An 8979-nucleotide genomic window follows, 5' to 3' on the forward strand; every position below is an offset into this window, starting at 1 on the left:
AAGGTTCCTTTCACAAGAAGTATATATGTCAAATATGAGATTACTAGCCCTTAGCGTTCAAAGGGTATGTTCAAGGTTAAGGTTTATCATAAGTAGGTAAATCTCCAAGGTCAAGGTAAAAATTTTAAGGTATTCAATGAATACATATTTGAAGTTTAAATGTCCTGGTATCTACTATTCTAGTCAAAGTTTGGAATTTTTGCGTAAAGTGGGTTGAACTTCAAGGTAAAGGTTAAAAGGTTAAATTCGATGGTACCCAAAGAAAGGTCTTGTCACAAGGAGTACACATGTGGAATATAAAAGTCATAGCTAAATTTCTCTTTATTGTATAAGAGTGACATGTTAAGTTGACATGTGCACCATCATATACTAAAAGATGCTCATGACCTTTATTGCATCTGCAGAGAATTGACGATGATCTGTACAGACAAATAGCTGATCTTCATGTTCTAGCCTGGAATCCTTAAATTTTTTTGATAATCTTTGGCTATGTCCATATTACGGATAAAACTCTTAAATTTGCACGGTACATGTAAGTCTTCCTTTTAAACAAACAAGAGAAAAAAGTTGCAATTTCTAAAATAGGCATGAAGCAATTATCCTCGGATAAATCTATCATTTTGTCAACAAGAACTTCCTGATTATTCTCCTTTAAAATTATGCAACATGCTGTAAACACAAACACTATATTAAGATGTACACTTAACAAAAATTCTAAGTGTTCACAATGAAAAATATAACTTTTTTTTGAATTACACCATAGAACGGTATGATACTATAGTATTTTCAAATTATTATAACCAGTGAGTCTTCTCAACAATTATTAAAAGAAAATCAATTAACACCTATGAAAACCAATGTTTGGTGACGAACCTTAAAAGCAATAAATCTGTCCTTTAGGGCATTTTTTTGTAATCAGCCTCTGTTTGTGACCATTATCAACTTTAACAACTGGTATAAGTAAAAAAAAAAAAAAAATGGGCAAAATGGCCATTGCTGGAGGAGAGAGAGCCGTTGGAATGTTAATATCTGTATTTTCTTTACGACACATTTTATTCACTTTTATTTTCTTATTTATTTGTTAATGATATTAAAAATAAACAAGTAGAAAAATGCATTTTAACACAGTTTTCTATATAGTCTTTGCGTCATTCTGTATCGCTAAATCATCACAAATTGAAAGCTGTAGACAAAATGTAACCAAACCGGACGTGATTAAGATATTCGTCTTGGCCAACTTTTGCGTCAAATCCAGCTTAAAATATTGTTATACATGGTCCTAAACAACTTTAGAAACATTTCAATCAGCACCTTCATTGGTATCAAAATCCCTCCAAATAAGTGTTCATAGCACATAGCAGTCATTTATCATCTCAGTCTGAATCATCCATAGAGAAGTACACTTAACGTGCGAGACGCCCATGGTGGGTCTAAATGTTGACCAAAAAGCATCTGTTTGATGGACTGACCTGCCAAATCCTCAGATCTGAATCCCATTGAACATATGGGGCATTCAAAAGGAATATCACCCCCCCCCCCCTTCCACACAATTTCAAGGGTTTAGGAAGCTCCGTGCAGTTGGTGTCACAGCAAATTGGCCAACCTCCTGTTCAAAGAGTACATTGTATCCACGAGAAAAGAATGTCTTGTAGTAATGTTAGATCAAGTGGAGGTCTTATTCAACAGCGTTTATTTTATGTGAATTTTCAGTTAAAGGGTACATCATGTCCTTGACACTTTGCTTAAAAGTCTGACGAGATACTTACATGATATTTTCGCAACATCGAACTGAAAGATGCATCATTTACTATGAAAGTAATGAATTATACATTGTATACATTTGTTCTTTATAACTTTAATAATGTTTGTTGAACACTTAGAAATTTGTTCCAATGTATAATATTTGCATAATCAGTGCTCTCTCCCTCTATGTAAATGTAGTCATCAACTGCGATCATAGGACTAAAGACGCAGTTGCTCTATCACACGCGAGTAGAACAAACTCTCCTACAGTTATATGGCATGTTGAGAAGTATATAATTGTATAAAATGTTTCGTAAGAGAAATAAATATGTTTTTAATAATAATCTTTGAAAAAAAAAGAAATTCAGAATATCTAAAATTGCTGATTTATATCTTTAAAAATTCAGTTTTGGTCAATGTATTTAATTGTATAATAAAACTTTTTTAAAATTGTAGAGAACTGCCATATATTTATTTTTTCGTATCATGTATATTTGTACAAAAAATGATAACTCTTCACACTTTGGTAATTACATTCAGAAAGAGAAAATTTCTTAAACTATTATATCGATTTCAAGAATGATTTCAGCTATTAAATGTAAATAGAAAAACTAAAAAAAACCCACAGAAAATCATTCTGGAATGATAATCATTATATCATTGGAGACACACAGGACTGACAGATGGGAATATTATGTTTACGCCACCCTAAGATCACGCAGGATGTGATGATGTCATATTTTGGACGTTCCCAATGCTTAAGCAAATCAACTCAGTTCTCGGTAGTTGCAGATATGGACCTCTCTGGTCTGAAAAAAAAATAATCAATTGAAAAAAGTTCATTTTGATTGTGCACAAAAAGTGCACTAATTATCGATTTTTTTTTACTGTACATTTAAAAATTTTACTAACCATATGTTTCTCATACATTCCTTTCTACTTCCACTATACAGTCATGCATGAAACTCAATGGACCACCATATATGGCAGAATAAATTGTCAAAATTTCGATGACGACAATTTCAGGTCCTATAGTTAGGTGCTATAAACACCGGTTTAGGGAAATGTTTGTTGAGGAAGTTAAAAAATATATTATAGAAACACACTATTGGTAACATCTTAAGATTGTAGAATACATAAAAATAATGAAGAAGTGGAGGCAAAAAAACTTATATTTTCAGTCTTTTTAGGTCACCCGAGTCACTCAGGTGATCTATTGCTATCCGTTTTCATCCGTCGTCGTTCGTCGTGTGTCGTGTGATAACATTTGAACATTTTCAGCTTCTTCCCTGAAACCACTGAACTAATCTCAACCAAATTTGGTAAACAGCATCTATGGGTGAAGGGCCACAAAAATTGTAAATTTTATGGTCTCTGCCCCCTGGGACATGAGGGGTGGGGCCAAAACCACTAAATTAATGAAATTAAAAAAAAAAAATCTTCTTCTTTACTACTGGACACCAAGCAGTAAAACTGTTGGCAGGAATGTATTGACAAAATTAAGTCCTCTATCAAAATTGAGAAATTCATGACCCCAGGGACAGAGGTTCTTGTGTAAGGGCGGGGCTCTCTTGATTATATAGTTAAAAATGCATTAATTCTTTGAAAATCTTCTTTTTTTCTGGGTATTAAATAAACTAAGTACATAGTTATGATGAACAAGAGTGCCTCTTCCAAAATTGTGAATTTTATGGCCCCATGGTTATGGGTTCTAGTGCTAGGGTGGGGCTAAATAGATTATATAGTGAAAATGCATTAATTCTTTGAAATCTTTTTCTCTGCTCCTGGGTATTAAATAAACTATGTACATAGTTATGATAAGCAATAGCGCCTCTTCCAAAATTGTGAATTTTATGGCCCCAGGGTCAGGGGTTCTAGTGCTAGGGGGGGCTCTATTGATTATTTAGTGAAAATGCATTAATCTTCTCTGCTGCTGGGTATTAAATAAACTAAGTAAGTACATAGTAATGATGAGCAATAGCGCCTCTTCCAAAATTGTAAATTTTATGGCCCCTGAGTCGGGGGTTTTGGTGTTGGGGGGGGGGGGGGGGCTCTTTTGATTATATAGTGAATAGACATTATTACGCTGAAAATCTTTTTCTTTGCTCCTTGGTATTATGCTTATGATCTAGGTGTCTACATTTATGTTGAAGAAAAGTGTATCTAGCAAAATGGTAAATTTCATGCCCCCTGGGTCAGGGTTATGGGGGGGGGGGGGGGGTACATAGTCTGTAAATAAATTAACGCTTTGAAATCTCCTCTTTGGTATTAATCAACCATTTATGATGAAATAAAATTTATGATAAAATTTCCCAAATTTTGAAATATGGGTCCCAAGGGTCAGTGGTTCCTATAGGCTGGTGTGCACAACTGGTTAAAAAGTGGAAGTGCATTTTCTCTTTGTTACTCTGATCTACCTATGGGTATTAAGTAACTATAGTAGGCATGCTAAGTGTATAATTATAATAAGCATCGTCGCCTTTTTCAAAATTGTGAATGTCATGGCCTCTAGTTTAAAACACGAACCAAATTCAATTGTTAGAAAGTTGTTACACGATACTCAGGTGACCTATAAATTATATAATGTAATTTTATGTCTTCCCAATGTGGAATTATAATGTACGATTTTATTCATTTTTGGTTATCTTTGCAGATCAGGAATTTTGATTTAAAGTGTATGTGTTTTCTCAACTTTTCCCATTTTGTTTAAGACAAAAAATAAAGCTCGAAGTTGCACTTCCAGTACAAAATGTGTACATCAATGTACATTTTAATGGTACAAATCTCAATTCCAGTCTGAATTCGTATTGACTGATATCGGTACATCCTAAATACGCGTTTTTAAAATTCTATATAGACACTGTGAATATCAAAGTCATTTTCATTCAATTAATTTTCTAAAACCACAAATTTGAAACAACAAACACCCGTCATGTACCTGAAAAATGCATAATTACCTAGGCAAAGAATACCTTAACTGGTAAAACTAACGAAAAAATCATCCTGAACAATGATTTAACAGGTTGAGCATCGTAAAGGTACAGTTTTCCTTCAAAATCGGGTGAATATGAACCAATTTATTTCCACTTCTATAAAAACAAATATTTTTCTCATCGTTACTCTATATTCATTAAATCTATCAACCTCCCGGAGGCAAAGAAGATTTTTTTAACCTTACAAGGCTTATGCACTCGCACTCTTTTATTAAGCTTGATATAAAACATTTAGACTAGTTTGTAAACCAAGCTGTTAAGAGATGTTAGTGTTGCATATTTTGTTGGTGAAACATATGGAAAAAATGAACAGTATTCAAGAGCAAAAGTCCGTAATACAATACAATACAGGAGCAGAGCAAAAACTGACTTCCCAAGACATCAGGGGTGGGATTAGGTTCAACGGAGGAGTGACCATGTCTGAAACCTTTGACGTCGATATTTGTCGCAAAATAGGGTCATCTTTTCTGCGATTTTTATAGAATGACTGTCAAATTATCAATATCCTAAAAGAAAATGCATTTTTCTCGTATCATTCATATCACCCTTAAAGATTGTATGACAAAACTATTAATTTTTTTTAGAACACGACTCTCTCATGCTTAGTATACTTAGTTGGGTTTAATATTCATTGGATATTTGAAGAAGTGGAAGAGAAAACGATGTATTTATAACGCTTGTGACACTTCAAATTGCAACATTACTTTGGATCTTTAGAAAAACCAAAGTTAGCTTCAGACTCGTGTTTTTGACGAAGAATCGACTTAGTGATCTTCATATTTGAACAAATATGAGATTTTATTTAGTAAGTCATTTGGAACATCGGAAAAGTTATCATTAATTTTCACATTATAAAACAATCTTTTATATCTTTTCAGTTTAATTTATTCCTGTATATGTGTACGTTATTCTTCCCCGTTGATAGCTGGTGGTTTGTGAGTAGCGGGAACAATAGAGGGTGTCCAAGAAGAGGTAGGTGAATGTTTTTGAGATCAGTTTATCATTGATCAAAAATTAGATTGAATTGCTTAGAAAAATCATGAAATTGCTCATAAGGACGGATTTGATTTTATGAAATGATTTTTCACAATCATTTGTCCATTCAAAATTAGCCTTCTTTTGTAAAAGATTTCTAAGTGGACTAACAACTGAAGAAAAATTTGGATAAAATTTTCTGTAAAACCCAGCCATGCCCAAAACCACATGAACTCTTCCTTGTTTGTAGGAATCGAAAACTTTGTAATAGATTAAGCCAAAATAAGGGTAACATAACCTTGATGTGTCATTGCTCCTGATTTGTATTGTTTTAATGGACTTTTGAGCTTGAGTACTATTTGTCATCTCAATATTTCAGAAAAGAAATTAAAAATGGAGTCCATGCTGTAATCATTTAATAGATATTATACTAAAACAAATTAATCTTAAACTAAAATCGGGGCTTTTTGTGCCCTGTCACTATGTGATTACTATATTTGTCAGAATATGATGATAGAATTCATGATAAATATATAATGCAGAATTTAAGAAATACACGTCAAATACAAAAATCTGCTCAAAAAGTCAGAATCGAATCTCCTTAACTACGACATCACTCAAAAATAGTGTTTAATTCTTCAAATTACCTCAAAATGAATTGATTAGCAATTTTGAACTTTCGGAGAGTTTTAATCTAAAGCAAAATGTAGTCTTGGTTGTAATTTTGTTTTTAATCAAAATCCCTCAAAGAAAGTATTAATAATATGTCTGAATTAAGTGTAGTTGACCAGCAAAAGATTCAACATGCAGTCTAAAAATGTTGTGTTGTTATGGGTCAGAATAACCCTAAATGCCAGCAAGATCAATCACACAGTTTAAACTTGACAATAATTTATTTAAAATAATATATAAAAAAGTACAAACTTACAGCAAGAATCTAAACATGCAAACAACAGAGTGTCCTTTACTGCACACAATGTCCCAATGAGTGTATCTTATCCAAGTCTCTTTGTACTCCGTATGCCAGTCTTTATAGAATTGACAGGGTATTTATGCATAATCATAACTAAAGAAAATTCTAGAAGTTGTATATACATGATGTAATTGGAACAATCTGGTCATATAAGGAATGCAAGATTCAAGACTCAAGATTCAAGTTTACCACTCTGAAATTTTCCAGATGTTTCTATCTGTTACGTAATATATACATAAAACAACATAAAAATATTTCAATTACACCATACCTCACAACACCCCCCCCCCCCTTTAAAAAGTTTGAATTTCAATGAAAACTGCAACCGAACAAAAAATAAAAAACATATGTACATCAATGCAAAAACTTTTTTCACGAAACGCTTGACGAGGCATCTGCAATAACATTATAGTTGCCTTTGATATGTTAAATCTGACATTGTATTCTTGAAACCACAAAATCCACTTAGTTTTTCTCTGATTCATGTTTGACAATTTATGCAAACATATCAAAGGGTTGGGATCAGTATATTCAAGAACTGGATGTAATGTAACATTGAAATAAACATCAAAATGCTGTAAAGCTAACAACAAAGTAAGGCATTCTATTTCAATGGTTGTTTCTTTGAAAAATAAGAAAAAGCCCTTTCTACCTCATCACTATGGTCTTGAAACAAATCTGCACCGATTCCAACGTCACTAGCATCAACAATAATCTTGAATTGCTTAGAAAAATCATGAAATTGCTCATATAAGGACAGATTTGATTTATGAAATGACTTTTCACAATCTTTTGTCCATTCAAAATTAGCCCTCTTTTGTAAAAGATTTCAAAGTGGACTAACTGCTGAAGAAAAATTTGGATAAAATTTTCTGTACAACCCAGCCATGCCCAAAAACCTCATTAACTCTTCCTTGTTTGTAGGAATCGGAAACTTTGCAATAGCTTCGACTTTAGCCAAAATAGGTGTAACGTAACGTTGGCCTACTTTGTGACCTAAATACTATACACAAGTATGACACAATTCGCTCTTTTCAAGGTTTACAGTTATGTTTGCTTTGGATAGAATGTCGAATGATGCACGCATGAATTCGAAGATGCTCGTCCCATTTCTTGCTGTATATGATTACATCATCGATGTAGGCCTCACATCCTTCGAGGTCTTGAAAAATTGAATGGGTCATCATTTGAAATGTAGCTGGTGCATTTTTCATGCCAAAAGGCAGTATTTTATACTGGTAAGTTCATCTGGTGTAGCTAAAGCAGATATTACTTTTGCTCTTTTTGCTAACGGCACTTGTCAGTAGCCTTCAAACAGGTTAAATTTACTGACAAATTTTACGTTTCCAATGCTGTCAATACAGTCATCAATACTAGGAATTGGATATGAATCATTTTTGTAACAGAATTTACCTTTCTAAAGTCTGTACATAATCGGTAGGTACCATCCTGTTTTGGTACAAGAATAAATGGTGAACTCCAGTTACTTTTACTAGGCTCAATAATGTCATTGTCCAACATGTACTGCGTCGCCCGCTGGGCGCAATGGTTAAAACGTCTGCTCTAGAGTCGCGAAGTAAGGAGTTGATCCTAACGTCGCGGGTTCGAATCCCACTGTCGGATGTGGAGACCAGTCTTTCGGATGAGATTGTATAAACCGAGATCCCGTGTCGCAGTAGGTACTGTCACGATAAAGATCCCTCCCTGCTCAATGGCCCTGAATGCCGAGTATAGGACAAATTTTACAGCTCTCCACCGGCAAGTCTCCATTTGAATGAAAATTTCTCAAAAGGGACGTTAAACAATATACAATCAATCAAACAATCCAACATGTACTGCACCTCTCTTCTTAGGTACTGCAATTTTATTGGATTTAAACAGTAAGGATGTTGTTTGATAGGCAAAGCGTCGTCCTCCATGACAACATGACAAGCTGCATTAGTTTTCTTTGGAACATAGAAAAAGATTGATTCATCAACTTTTTAACTTGTTCTTTTTGGTAAATGTTCAAATTTCTAAGTTTGGTATCAAAATCAGCCAAAATTTCTGAGTGGGTTTTCAAACGGGAACTCTGGTATTAATCTTTCTCATTCATCTCTACACTCATTTCACTTTTAATGCAATTTTTATAAGGGCCAGAATATGACCAGTCATAGAAAAAAAAATAGAAGAACCTTATCACCTGGCTAAAAAATTCGATTTCTGGCATTTTTGTAATACCACATTTTCATTTTCAACTGAGAACTCTTAATTTTTTTTGTGTTGAATTATAAGCATCATGAATTTAATTTCAAA

Source organism: Saccostrea cucullata, unplaced genomic scaffold (assembly GCF_032062105.1).
Source record: "Saccostrea cucullata isolate Sc308-1 unplaced genomic scaffold, CSIRO_AGI_Scuc_v1 ctg3113, whole genome shotgun sequence".
NCBI lineage: Eukaryota > Metazoa > Mollusca > Bivalvia > Ostreida > Ostreidae > Saccostrea > Saccostrea cuccullata.